We start from the raw sequence: 12,716 nt of genomic DNA on the forward strand, positions 1-12,716 counted from the left end.
AAAGGCCAAAGAAAAGATTGAAGAAGTGATGGTAGTTTTGAAATAAGTGCTGCTGGAGTAGGGAAGCAGCCGATCTATACTCCATGCTGCAGCTCAGAAATGTCATTTTACATATTAGGAAGAGCTTAACCTAGGGAGACAGTGAAATGTATATCTCTTAGAGTGAGGTGACCAAGCCTATGCTAGGAATAACATAGCTATAGATATTCTGCATGGGTGCCTCAAGTTGGACTACACAAATCAGTGAGGACTTTTCCAGCTCTGTTATTCAGTGATAGGAAGCACTTATGTCCCACTTGATTGCCTCTGATACCCAGAAGCTTTCACCTTAGAACTGTTCTTCCCAAGCCAATCCAAAGCAAGTTGTTGTATTGTTTTGCTTATGTTGTGTGCAAGCAACACTTGCTGGTCACAAGTGGTGTTCCCCAGTGTCAAGGTCCATTTGGATCTCTCAAATTTACAGGACAATGTACTCTGTGATTTAAACTTTATTTCATGAGATCATTAAGAAATATAATAAACAAACATGACAAACAGGGGCTCGATCCTCTTTTGCCCAGAATAGTCTGTCACATGACTTCACTTATTCACCAGTCAAGTCATAAGGTTTCATAACTTATAACCCGTAACTCTTAATATCATGCACCTATGAGCAAAAGAAAAGAATTAGTTACCTAGCCAATGGTGAGAGTGCTCATCCTTCCTCCTCTGTCACAGAGCAGGCATCCCCTGTATCACACCGGGAAGCATGAAAGCCTCAGCAGTCCAGCTGCTGTTGGATATGCTTCAAAAGCTTTTTGGGTAAACTGATGTTTTATACCATCCAGCTTGGAGGTTTGTGATGGTGTGCTCCTCCCCTTCTCTGCTCAAGTGTTAACCACCAGTGGTGCTCTTAATAGATGTGTCTGATCATGATGGTTGCATCTGGCTCAAAGTGGATTCGGGGGAGACAGATAACAACACAATAGCCAAAGCCTAGTTGAGCATGCACCAACCAAAATATGGATGGTATGCAAATATGACTATAAGTCAATCATCTTGCTCCATAAATAGTGGACATCCCAGGGCCTGTTGAGCTCTCCTGCACCGCAGCAGGCTGCACACCAGTATCTCCCCTTGAGTAGGGACACCTCTCAAGGTTACTTCTTGAGGTTGAGAGGATCCTTATCTCATCAGATACTTGGTAAGAGAATTGAGAATAAGCATGTTGAAACTTTGAAATCTTAGCTAAGTGATATAAAGGATTGATTGCGCATATATAATCCTTTAGACATAAACCATTGACCAAGTCTGGAACTAAGTCTGGATCTGGCTGCACCTAAACTCTCGTCTGAGAAGGAGTTTAGAACGTAAGGGGGTCCTTTATGAACCTAATGACTCATCAGGAGGGTCTCCCTGACAGTTTTGTCTGACCCTGTCCTCTATTCAGTAAATACTCAAGTGTACCTTGTCACTGAATCTTGTTAAACCACTGTCTCATTTAGCATTGAAATTTGTTAACTCACTGTTTTCTATCAATAAAATATATTGTTGCTTCTTTCTTATGAATGAAGTGAATGACTCCATCCACGACAAGGTTTGGTCTATTGAATTTCCATAAATCAGTGGATTCTAAGGAAACTGCCAGACAAAAAATAGTGGCTGCAGAAGACAGAAACTTGCAGTTGATCATGGCTGCATAATGGCCTTCCAGCTCTTCCTGGCCACCTGTACTGCCTACATGGTGCTCTTGCTTTGACATACTGGTGCTACTTCCAGCATACATCAGGACTTAGCATGAGCTGGTTTAGCCAAAATCTAAGCAGGAGTTGAGTGAAGAGTCACACCAGGGCTCAGTATTGGGGCCAGTTTTGTTCAATATCTTTATCAACGATCTGGATGAGGGGATCCAGTGCACATTCAGTAGGTTTGCAGACGACACCAAGTTGGGTGGGAGTGTTGATCTGCTTGAGGGTAGGAAGGCTCTACAGAGGGATCTGGACAGGCTGGATTTATGGGCTGAGGCCAATTGTATGAGATTCAATAAGACTCAGTGCTGGGTTCTGCACTTGGGTCACAACAACCCCATGCAATGCTACAGGCTTGGGGAAAAGTGGCTGAAAAGCTGCCTGGCAGAAAAGGACCTGGGGGTGTTGGTTGATAGCCGGCTGAATATGAGCCAGAAGTGGGCCCAAGTGGCCGATAAGATGAATAGCACCCTGGCTTTTATCAGGAATTGTGTGGTGTGTTGGGTTTGTGTTGGCGGTGTTTTGGTAGTGGGGGAGGGACTACAGAGGTGGCTAGAAGCTGCTAGAAGCTGCTAGAAGCTCCCCCAGCTCCAAGTCGTACCCACCTCTGGCCAAAGCCGAGCCAATTAGCGACGGTGGCTGTGCCTCTGTGATAACATATGAAGGAGAACCCGAGAGGAGGAGGAGTTGTGAGGGAAATACCTATGCAAACACCAAGGTCAGTAGAAGAAAGGAGGAGGAGGGAGGTGTGCTGGTGCAGAGACTCCCCTGCAGCCCATGGTGAGAGAGCAGGCTGTGCCCCTGCAGCCCATGGAGGTCACTGGTGGAGCAGATGCCCACCTGCAGCCTGTGGAGGACCCCATGCCAGAGCAGGTGGCTGCACCTAAAGAAGGCTGGGACTCTGAGGGAAGCCCATGCTGGAGCAGTTTGTCGCTGGGAGGATTGCGACCTGTGGGAAGGACCCACCCCAGGAGGGACCCACCCTGGGAGGGACCCACCCTAGAGCAGTTTGTGAAGATCTGCAGTCAGTGGGAACGACCATGCTGGAGCAGCTCATGAAGACCTGCAGCCCATAGGAAGGACTCATGTCTGAGAAAGTCTCCCATGAGTCCTCCCCTGAGGACTGTCTACCACAAGAGGGACCCCATGCTGGAGTAGGGGAAGTGTGCGAGGATTCCTCCCCCTAAGGAGGAAGGAGCAGCAGAGACAACGTGTGATGAACTGATCGCAACCCCCATCCCCTGCCCCTCTGTGCCGCTTGGGGGCAGAGGTAGAGAAATCGGGAGCAAAGCTGAGCCAGGGAAGAAGGGAGGGGTGGGAGGAAGGTGCTTTTAAGATGCTTTGTATTTCTCACTGCCCTACTCTGATTTGATTGGTAAATTAGTGGTGGTGATGTTCAAATGAAATTGATGTTCTTTTTTCTTCCCCAGTGGAGTCTGTCTTTTGCCCATGACCATAATGGGTGAATCATCCCTCTCTGTCCTTGTCTCAATCTCTGAGTCTTTCGTTGTATTTTCTCCTCCCCACCCCTGAGGGAGAAGGAGTTAGTGGCTGCGTGGTGCTCAGTTTTCCTCTGGGCTCAAACCACTACATGGCCAGCAGGACTAGGGAGGTGATTGTTCCTTTGTACTTGGCACTGGTGAGACCGCACCTTGAATATCATGTTCAGTTTTGGGCCCCTCACTACAAGAAAGACATTGAGGTGCTGGAGCACATCCAAAGAACAACAAAGCTGGTGAAGGGTCTAGATAACAAGACTTATGAGGAGCGGCTGAGGGAACTGGGGTTGTTTAGTCTGGAGAAAAGGAGGCTGAGGGGAGACCTTATCGCTCTCTACAACTACCTGAAAGGAGGTTGTGTTGTCCCAAAAATGGGGGTTCATCACCCGGTGTGCAGACACCCAATTCACATATAGGATGGAGGTAATTTCCTTTATTACGTGGATGTGCGTGCATGGGTGCCTGTCCCAAGACAGCACACTGTGGTCCCGAAAACTACGGTTACTTATATACATGATCTATACATAATCAGTACACTGATACATATCTACTAAGTGATTGGTCATAACCTCTACGCTTAGCATGTAAATTAGCACGCATGCCTAGTTTGCCCTCTCCACCTACTTCTTTTGAGTCTGGGGTGTAATTAAAGTCAGTGGTCCATAGGTCCCCCTTCATAAATTACCTTCTACCTAGTTTCCTCATAATTTGGCAGATAGAGACAGTTCATTGCAATTCATTGTCTCTACTTCCCATTAATCCTACCTAGGCTCCTGCTTTTTGTCAGGCATATACAATAGCAGATTGTTTCAATGTTAATCACTTGCTTCTACCATTATCCTAACAGCTAATAATTTGGTTCTACACTGTTCCTAACAAAACTGACCTCTAACCTTTCAACATTTCTTTTAATAATATGACATCAGTTGTAGCAAGGTGGGCGTCAGTCTCTTTTCCCAAGTAGCAAGGGATAATGATGAGAGGAAATGGCCTCAAGTTGCACCAGGGGAGGTTTAGATTGGGTATTAGGAAAAATTTCTTCACCAAAAGGGTTGTCAAGCATTGGAACAGGCTGCTCAGGGAAGTGGTTGAGTCACCATCCCTGGAGGTATTTAAAAGATGTGTACATGTGTCGTTTAGGGACATGGTTTAGTGGTGGACTTGGTAGTGTTAGGTTAACGGTTGGACTTGATGATCTTAAGGGTCTTTTCCAACTTAAATGGTCCTATGACTCTATGTTCTGCACTGGGTTGTGTGTGGGGGAAGAGCTCCAGTGCAGGGTTCTTTCAGGATCTCAGTAAGAAAGGCCTGACAACAAATGATGTAATAAAATAGCTGTTTTTATAGAATAGAATAAAAGGAGGAATATAGATAGTGATTAAATATTATGATGGCTCAAATATATTGTCAGGGGAATGCAAGGTCTGTTATCTCCCTATGGGGCTCATGACACCTGTTGCACTCTGTGGGGGGAATCCAAATCTAGTAAATCCATACTGGTTTTGTATGTTTTCCAGTGATCCACTGAGACAAGACAGGGGTAATTACTCGGTCCTGTCATTCTCTCCCTTTTTTCACTAAGGGTGGGGGGGAGCAGAGTATGTAATCTGTCTATCCATGTTCCAAACTTCCTTTTGTGATCTCCTTTTCCCTTTTAATTGCATATAATTTTCCCATAAATAGGGGTAGGTTTCCCATCAATTTTGTCTTTTGGAACTCTGGACTAGAGTAAACATCTCCTTTCAGGTAACATTTTTCCTTTGCACTTTATCTACAAAGCATAATTTTGTCTCTCCCCTTTTGGCTTGCTATTCTACTAACTGCCCTAGCACTAGAAATACATCCACCACCACTTTCCCCTGGGCAGATCCTAAAAGTGATATGATGGCCCCTTTAAGATTAAAAGGTGTCCCAGCTAACAGCCTCGATTGCATTCCTGAGTTGGGGCTAGTGAAGGCATGGTTGTAAACACCCTGTGGAGTAGCCAGTTCTCTCCAATACAGCCCCCCCTCATTTATATGCTTCCATGTCACCATGCAATCATTCCAACCAAATGGGGAGGGGTGCTGTAGCTTTACTGCCCTCTGCAACCAGAGAATAACTAGCATTTCCATTTGCTTGAGCCCCTTTTAATCATTGTGTCACCACTGGATTTTGGGAAATTGCTCCCAGATGTGCTACTTCTTAGGAGGTTAGATGTACACTATCCCCTCCTTGGTCCCTGTTACGGAGGTATACCAAAGCATCTTCACACAGATAATAAACTTGAACAAACTTTAATTCGTAACCAAATTCAAACAGCCAAAATCAATGAGATAACAGGGGTAATCAAAACAACGCTCTGATAACATTTAACAATCTATAGGTTCAGTGTACCAGTTGGGGAAGTTACTACTACAGAACAACACAGAAGGATGATGACACATAAGAATGATGACTCCAAAGTGTGCACACATTCACTCACTGAAGGGGAAACCACTCGCTCAAGGATACCCAGAAGATATAATCGCTCACCCAAAGGGGACAGGGCTCACTCAAGGATATCCAGAAGAAGTATTCACTCACCAAAATGAGGGGGTGAGGGCACTCAATCCCAGGAAGTTTCCTTGGGTGGCGTCCCAGTCCCAAGGGGAGGGCTTCCAATCACAGACCAGCTGCTCTGAGGAGAACCACTCAAAGGGGGTCTCTGGTGGGGGCCCCATTTTATAGCCTGGTCAGAACTGAACTGTGGTCATATATGGTCAGCATTCCAGAAACTTCTCTCGACCAAGGCATTTCATTGGCCGAGGGCCTTGTCTGTCGACCAGGGGTCCCATCTCCCTTTTCCCGCCACAGGGAGGAAGAGCGTGCTGGTCTGCACCTGGCCAGGGTGTGTACCTGACAGCAACCATGGTGTGCTACCAGAGGTGTGAAAATAAGGGTGTGAAAAAGTCTGCAGCTGCCATGTTAAAAGCCCTAACCCCGGCAGTGTGTGTGTGGGGGCGTGGGGGGTGTTCCTGCACAGTCCCACACTCACAGTAACCATTGTCATAATCTCTGCTCAGTCTTCTGCCAATACAAGTCCATCAAATTCTGGAGCTCAGCCTGAGTATAGTCTTTCACCGATATTGTATGCTGCAGCACCCCAGGGAGTCCTTTTGCTTTGTTAATAACTAAAGGACACACCATATTCATCCTTGGACCCTTCAGTCCATTTCTCCCCAGAGGAATCCTAGCTGTCATGATCCCAGTAATCACTGGGGTAGCTAACTGCTCGAACCTTATGCCCCCATCGCCCAGTGTGGGCACTCTGCCAATTTCTCACTGCATGTACTTAGGTTTCTAACATATCCCCCCGTGCTTGGGCTTCCAATTTACACAAATGCAACCAGGCCTCCAAACTTTCTAGTTATGCTTGCAATTCTCTGGTTTTCTTTCATTCACTCTCTACGGTCTCCTCCTCTACCTAGGCTTCCATTGTATCTGAGTACAATCAGATCTCCAAACTTTCCAGTGGTACTCACAATTCCCTTGTTTTCTCTTGTTTGCTTTCTAGAGTTTCCCACAGTCTCTGAAGGCAAGTTCACAATAAACAGATACTACTTCGATCTCATAGCCCTCCAAATTGCCAAATGCAAGCACAGAGTAGAATAAAGTAGACTGACATTATAAAACAGTTCCTCCAGAATATCTGAATAAATTTACAGATCACTGAATGTTGTGGTTTAAACCTGTCTGGCAGCCAAACACCACGCAGCTGCTTGCTCACCCTCCCCTGCCCAGGGGATGGGAAAGTGAATCAGAGGGGTAAAAGGAGATTTGTAGGTTGAGATAAAAACAGTTTAATAATTGAAATAAAATAAAACAATAATAACAGTAATAGAAAGTACAAACGGGTAATGCACAACGTGAATGCTCACCAACCGCCGACTGAAGCCCAGCCCATTCCCGGCTTGTGATCCCGAAAAAAATCAAGATCCCGAAAACCTCAATCCTGCAAGTGAGAGAAGACCACCTCCTTACTGGCCAACCCTCATCTATATATTGAGCATGACATTACATGATATGGAATATTTCATTGACCACTTTGGGGCTGGTGCTCTGACTGTGACCCCTCCCAGCTTCTTGTACACCTGCCCACGGGCAGGACATGAGGAGTTGGAAAGTCCTGATCTCTTAGCAACAACTGAAAACATCAGTGTATTATCAACATTCTTCTCATACCAAATCCCATACTGAATCCAAAACACAGCACTATTCTAGCTACTAAGAAGAAAAATTAACTCTATCACAGCCAAAACCAGGACAGTATCCACCCCTTGTTCCATACCATTTACATTATGCTCAGGTTCCATGTTTCTCAATACATTCTAATAAACCCATCCCTTTTTCTGTTTTTTGATATATACACACAGATATCATTCCCTTAGTCTATGGGCCATCCCTCCAAAATGTATAGTGAGTTCATGTAGTCCATAACATTGGGTTCTATCTGTCATGACAGTCTTTTAAGGCAGGAGGGGTGATGCAGAGTTGGCTCAGTGGGTGGAGCAGATGACCTTGGTCGCATCAGGGGAATGGCATGTAGTCTCTGCTGCATTTGGAGCTCATAGCTGATGCATCTGGTGTAGTCCATGCTCGCAGCCTGAAGGCTGAAGATGTCAATCTCGAGGAAGAGCACCACTTGCTGAAATCAGTCCTGAACCTATCAAAGTTCTTTTTTTTTACATTAATGTGATTCCATTAGTATAATATGTATCAACCGCAGCGATGACGATATGCAATAACAGGGTTATTTAGCAATTACCATCATACAGTTAAATTCATCGGCGATTTTCACCTAAAATCAAATCTCCTTGAGGCTTCCCCATACTTTTGCATTACCCACCAAGTGCACCCAGGTCCTTGGGCAACAGTGATCCCACGCATGGGTTTACCTTTACCTGATGCAGGAATAACCCAGACCGTCTTCCCCAGCACTACAAGGACTTTATCCACATCTACAGTATGTAGGAGGTTTGATTGAGCAGGACCAGCCTGGTTGGAAGATCCTCTAGTATTGACTAACCAGGTGGCTTTTGCTAAATGCATGTTCCAGTGTCTGAAAGTTCTACCCCCCATTGCTCTCAGTGTAGTTTTTAGCAACCCATTGTATAGCTCAATTTTCCCAGAGGCTGGTGCATGACAGGGAATTTGATATATCCACTCAATGCCATGTTCTTTGGCCCAAGTGTCTATGAGATTATTTCAGAAATGAGTCCCATTATATAATTCAATTCTTTCTGGGTTGCCATGCTGCCACAACACTTGCTTTTCAAGGCCCAGAACAGAGTTCCGGGCAGTGGCATGGGGCACAGCATATGTTTCCAACCATCCAGTGGCTGCTTCCACCATTGTAAGCACATAGTGTTTGCCATGCCGAGTTTGTGGGAGCGTGATATAATCAATCTGCCAGGCCTCCCCATATTTATATTTTAACCATTGTCCTCCATACCAAATGGGCTTTAACCATTTGGCTTGCTTGATCGTAGCACATGTCTCACATTCATGGATTACCTGTGCAATAGCATCCATGGTTAAGTCCACCCCTCGGTCACGAGCCCATCTCTATGTTGCATCTCTTCCCTGATAGCCTGAGGAGTCATGGGCCCAGTAAGCAATGAATTTTTCACCCTTATGTTGCCAGTCCAGATCTACTTGAGCACTCTCAGTTATGCCAGATCACACCCATTTGTTTCTGGGCCAGTAATGACCTTTTACTTGAAGTGATTATATATATGTGTATATATATAGAGAGAGAATTAGAGCTAGGAATGTTGTAGTACTCCTGGGGTGGAAAAAAATTGGAAGCACATGTATTTCCTGTAATGGTGCTGAAAATTGTTTTGTTCCATCTATATCAGCAAATATACAGATTCCTGTACAATGCAGAGAAGCAAGATTACGCAATGGAACAGTTTTCCAAACTTCCTCCCTGAACACTTCGATGCTACTAAAGCAAAGACATGAGATATCACCATTGAAATAGCAGGCCCAAGATGAGATGAGCTGGAGAAGGGGGGTATGAACTGACTGCAAATCAAATTTAATGCAAGCTCTTCAAATTCTCAATGGGTGGACAGCAGCTTTGCAAGAGTGCCATTAAGGGACAAATAGATAGTAACTTCTAAAAGTGAACTCAAGGGTATTAAACTAGATACATCTTTTGAAAGCATTTCTCTGCATTAGGAAGAAGGAAGTTACTTCCCACTCATGGCTTTTTTTTCTGCAGATTTGTTTACCTGTCTGACTGAGACAGAATCATTTGAGTCACTATGAGCTTTTCTAAATTTTTTATCTATCCTTGATATCAGATGCCTCTTCCCTCATTCTCCTTAAATCAAGCCTTTATATTTTTCTAAAAGTTAAGTCATAGCTAGTAGCTTGACACAGCAATTCATAGGTGAAATTTTGGCTCCATTTTATATAAGACTATAATAATGCAAAGCCAAGTTATCTTGGTTCAGGTTCTTGAGCCTGCAAGATACTAAATCATTTCAGTTCTGGGGTCCTCATCTTTTGGCAAGCTTAGAAAGCTGTCCTGACAGCTTGTCAAGAATTTCAATACCATTCATGATGTCTAATATTGAAAAGGCTTCACAAGGGCATATGAGTTACAGCTATATAAGCAACTGATTGACCAGATTGTTCTTTGGAACTGAGGCCAACTGGCACAGATTGCCCTAAGTCCCGGCTAATGATTTCCCTTTACCTCCACATCGAAGTAAGTTGCCTGGGTGACAAGCTTCTTGATCAGATAGCTGAAGGATGCAGAAAGCAGTGAAGACATACATGACCTGCACTATAACACGCTGCTTCCTTTCTTCACAAATTGTCTCCTGTTCATGAATTGTGAACAGGGTTGGAATTGAAGACATGGCCCTGTTATGTGCTAAAAATCTAAATAGCAGTAAATTAATGGCAGCACATGCAAAGAAGGCTTCATAGGGCTGGGCTGCTACTCACAGGCAATGAGCTGACTTTACAGACAGAGTTCTGCAAAGCTCTCAAAACTCTGGTTCATAAAGTTCGTAGAATCATAGAATGGTTTGGGTTGGAAGGGACCTTTAAAGATCATCCAGTCCTACCACTCTGCCATGGGCAGGGACATCATTCACTAGACCAGGTTACTCAAAGCCCCGTCCAACCTGACCTTGAACACCTCCAACGATGAGGCATCCACAGCTTCTCTGGGCAACCTGTTCCAGTGTCTCGCCACCCTCATTGTAAAAAAATTCTTCCTTATGTCCAATGTAAACCTACCCTCATTCAGTTTAAAACCATTGCCCCTTGTCCTGTCACTACAGGCCTTGGTAAAAAGTCTTTCTCCATCTTTCTTCTAAGCCCCCTTTAAGTATTGAAAGGCTGCAATAAGGTCTCCCCGGAGCCTTCTCTTCTCCAGACTGAACAACCCCAACTCTCTTAGCCTTTCCTCATGGGAGAGGTGTTCCAGCCCTTTGACCATTTTTGTGGCCCTCCTCTGGACCCACTCTAACAGGTCCACATCTTTCTTGAACTGGGGGCCCCAGAACTGGATGCAATATTCCAGGTGGGGTCTCACGAGAGCAGAGTAGAGGGGAAGAATCACCTCCCTTGACCTGCTGGCCACGCTTGTTTTTATGCAACACCAGGATGCAATTGGCTTAGGTTGCCAGTCCAGATCCACTTGAGCCACCTTAATCTTAGCAGCTTGATCCACCTGTTGGTTGTTTTGATGTTCTTCAGTGACCCGACTCTTGGGTACATGAGCATCTACGTGACGTACTTTCACAATCAGGTTCTCTACCCGAGCAGCAATATCTTGCCATAATTCAGCAGCCCAGATGGGGTTTGCCTCTGTGTTGCCAATTTCTTTGTTTCCACTGCTGTAACCACCCCCACGGGGCGTTTGCTACCATCCATGAGACGGTGTAGAGATAGAGCACTGGCCACCTTTCTCGCTCAGCAATATCTAAGGCCAGCTGGATGGCTTTCACCTCTGCAAACTGACTCGATTCAATTTCTCCTTCAGCAGCTTCTGCGACCCATCGAGTGGGACTCCACACAGCTGCCTTCCACCTTCGATGTTTCCCTACAATGAGACGGGACCCGTCACTAAACGGCATATTGCTTCTCATTATCTGGTAGTTTATTATATGGTGGGGCCTCTTCAGCATGCGTCACTTCTTCATCTGGCGACATTCCAAAATCTTTGCCTTCTGGCCAATTTGTGATCACTTCCAATATTCCTGGGTGGCTGGGGCTCCCTATTTGAGACCGTTGTGTGATCAGTGCAACCCACTAATTCCGTGTGGCATCAGTTGCATGGTGTGTAGAGGGGAACCTCCTTTTGATCATCCAGCCCAGCACCGGCAGTCAGGGTGCCAGGAGGATCTGTGCTTCAGTACCAACAACTTCCGAAGCAGCTCGGACCCCTTCATATGCTGCCAATATCTCTTTTTTGGTTGGAGTATAGCGGCACTCGGATCCTCGATATCACTGACTCCAAAACCACAGGGGTTGACCTCGAGTCTCCCCTGGTGCTCTCTGCCAAAGACTCCAGGTAGGGCCATTTCCCCCGGCTGCGGTGTAGAGCACATTTTTAACATCTTGTCCTGCCCGGACTGGCCCAAGGGCTACTGCATGAACTATTTCCTGTTTAATTTGTTCAAAGGCTTGTCATTGCTCAGGGTCCCATGTAATATCATTCTTTTTCCGGGTCGCTTGATAGAGAGGGCTTACAATCTGACTGTAATTTGGAATGTGCAGTCTCCAGAAACCCACAACACCTATGAAAGCTTGTGTCTCCTTTTTGCTAGTTGGTGGGGACATAGCTGTAATTTTATTAATCACATCCATTGAATTCTGAAAACATCCATCTTGCCACTTTACTCCTAAAAACTGAATCTCCTGTGCAGGTCCCTTGACCTTACCCCACTTTATGGCAAAACCGGCTCCCAGAAGGATTTGGACTATTTTCTCCCCTTTCTCAAAAACGTCTTCTGCTGTATTACCCCATATGCTGATGTCATCAATGTATTGCAGGTGTTCCGGAGCTTCACCCTGTTCCAGTGCAGTCTGGATCAGTCCATGGCAAATGGTGGGGCTGTATTTCCACCCCTGGGGCAGTCGATTCCAGGTATATTGGACACCCCTCCAGGTGAAAGCAAACTGTAGCCTACACTCTGCTGCCAAAGGGATTGAGAAGAATGCATGAGCGATATCAGTTGTGGCGTACCATTTGGTTGCCTTTGACTCCAGTTCATATAGAAGCTCTGGCATGTCTGGCACAGCAGCACTCAGCGGTGGCGTGACTTCATTCACGCCACGATAGTCTACTGTCAATCTCCATTCTCCATTAGACATTCTCACTGGTCATATGGGGCTGTTAAAGGGTGAGCTAGTCTTGCTGATCACTCCTTGGCTCTCTAGTCGATGAATCAGGTCTTGGATAGGAATTACGGAGTCTTGGTTGGCCTGATATTGCCGTCGG

This window comes from Strix aluco, chromosome W (assembly GCF_031877795.1).
Source record: "Strix aluco isolate bStrAlu1 chromosome W, bStrAlu1.hap1, whole genome shotgun sequence".
NCBI classification, from domain to species: domain Eukaryota; kingdom Metazoa; phylum Chordata; class Aves; order Strigiformes; family Strigidae; genus Strix; species Strix aluco.